This window comes from Athene cunicularia, assembly GCF_003259725.1.
Source record: "Athene cunicularia isolate RWA chromosome 1 unlocalized genomic scaffold, athCun1 chr1_part2, whole genome shotgun sequence".
Taxonomy (NCBI): domain Eukaryota; kingdom Metazoa; phylum Chordata; class Aves; order Strigiformes; family Strigidae; genus Athene; species Athene cunicularia.
This window is the reverse complement of record NW_020799092.1, coordinates 81,733,629-81,736,150: the sequence shown is the minus strand read 5'-3', so window position 1 is coordinate 81,736,150 and position 2,522 is coordinate 81,733,629.

The window sequence follows — 2,522 nt, the reverse complement described above, 5'->3', positions numbered from 1 at the left end:
CGGGAGCTGTAGAGGTGTCAGGACACCTGCGCGTGCAGCGCTCTAGGCAGGAAGCCACAGAGCGTCCACCTGCATTTCGCGCAGAGAGAGGATTAGTCTCCAACCCCGTCCTAAAGCGCAGCCTGGCCACGGCCACAGATCGCACCCAGCTCTGCGGCGGAGCCTTCAGGTGCACCCAGCACCGGTGGAGGATCACGAGAATGGGCTCGGGTCTCCCATCAGGAGCGAAGGTGGCTCAGCACAGCAGGAGGGTCCTTCGTGCAGTTCCAGCTTTTGGAGTCCAGTATGAAAAACACCCAGGAGCCGAGAGCAGCAGCACCAAAGACTTGCTGAGCAAAAGCCAAGCGTCTCTCTTTGGAGAGGTTGGAAGCGCGTTAATGCTGTTGGAGAAATCTGGACCGAGATACAGAGTTCAAAGGAAGAATCCTCATCCATTAGTGACTCATTCAACAACTCTGCTTTTCAGTACCTTTGGTAAGAGCATTCCCAGAAGGCTCAATTAGCCGTCCTACAAATGCATAATCCCGCTTCCTTTGGGTAGAACTTCCCTTTTCATCAAGCTGGTGTTTCTCTGCTCGTGCGACTGCTTCCCGTGAGACCAGTTCTCCCTCTCCGCTGATTCGGGTCGCTCCCACGTCTGTGCTGTGGTGAGCAAACGGAGCCGCATCTCCTGCCTCTCCAAACACACTGGTCTTTATCTGCCTGCGCTGAAGAAGCAGCTGGGGCAGTCGATCTGCTGCTGGTTCTGGTGCTGCCAGACTGCAGCCACCGAGCTCCACGGGACAGGGGTGGGAGCTGCCAGAACCGCTTCAGAGAAGACAAGCGTGGAGGCACGGCCCGACCCCGGGAGTGGAGCTGCCACGGCCCGACTCAGAGAGACCTGTGGCAACGGGCAGCCCCACCATCTCCGGGCTGCTGGTCTTCTGAGCAGGAGGGGAAAGGGAAGGAAGCATTTCATTTTCCTTATTAAGCTCCCCACTAAGATTGACTTGATACTGCCTAAAGGAGATGTGGACAATGCCGTAGTGTTCATGAACCCTGACCGAGCTGACGTCCTCAGCAGCATCCTAAAATGTGGCAGCACTTGGCCTCAGCTTGGCTAAAGGCGGCTGGTCCACACCTCTGCCGCTGTCCCCCCGGGCAGGACGCATGACACCGACGTGAACCTGCAGAGAGCAGAGCAGTGACCCAGGAACGACCCTCAAGGCAGATACTGTCGCTGCGCATCAAGTGCAAGTCCTGGGAAGGGGTGTTGTGCTGAGGTGCCACTTGTGAGTGATCACAGCCCGCAAATGCCGCCTGGCTCCAGAGCGGGATGAAGCGTCTGTGACCAGTTGGGCTGACAGCCCCCATGTGGGCTGCGGACGGTGCTGGGGGTGCGGAGCCAACAGCACGGTGCCAGCCAGCGTCGCGCCCAGCTCTGCAGAGAACAGACCCCCAGCCTGCAGCGGCGGGAGCTGGGGCACGCGGTGGGTTCCTGGCGCGTGGTTCAGCCCCGCGAGCGGGCACGGCCACCTTCCCAGGCCCTGGAAGCCACCAAACGAAGAGGAAATGGTGCCGAGAGCCGGGGAGGCCTCGCAGCATGGCCTGCGCATGGTGGGGGTCCCTGTGGGACCTGCCCCTCTGCTGCCGGGCGGCCACGGGGCATCCTCCACCCCTCAGCGAGGAGCTGGGCTCGCGCAGGGCTACCGCAGGGCTCAGTACCCTCAAGTCTCCTCTCACAGAGTGACAGCGCCGACCCCTCTGTCCCTCCTTGGGCGGCTACAGAAGCCTTTGGCATGCTGGCGCCGTCTCCCATCTCCGCAGCCGTTCCCGATGGCATTTACCTGCCTTGAACATGAGTGGCCAGAACCGTGCCTGGAATTCCAGATGTGAGCGTAGCGGTGTCTCCTGTGGTGACACGGATGCGTCCGTGTGTCCTTGGGACCCGCACACCTCGGATCCTGCAGCATTCCTTCCGCGGCCGCGCCGCGGTGGTGCCTCCCAGTCAGCACCCCCGGGGTCTCGCAGTGGACCCAGAACTTTCTCTCCATTAGAGCAGAGGTCCCTTGCCAGCCCTGCGAGCAGGACGCTGTTTTGTACTGTCACTTTTTGTTCTGTTTCTTGTACTGCAGCCCTCAAGGTCATTCAGTTTTTCCTCTTCTGCATTGATGGAGCTTCCCAAATGTGATTCATCGTCACGCTTCTTTATAGCCCTCTTGCTTTCTGTGCCAAGGTGCAGGAAAATAAGAGGAAATGTGCCTGAGCCCACAGACTGGGAACAGACCTTCGTATTCACATTCCACTCATCTTCTCGGAGCCATGTCTAAGAAATCATTAGTGCTTATTAACCTCCCAGAAGCGCGGCTCGTGTGTGGCGTGTGCTGTAGTGGCAGCGGGTGTACGCCGTAAGCTGTAGCCCTTGCGCTCCCGTGGCCAGCAGCAGGTTTCCAGAGTGTCCGTCTGTTCCGGGAGGGCAGAGCTCGGAGGGCAGCAGCAGAGCAGCGGTGCCCACCCGTGCCGGGCTGCCCGCGGGAAGGGCT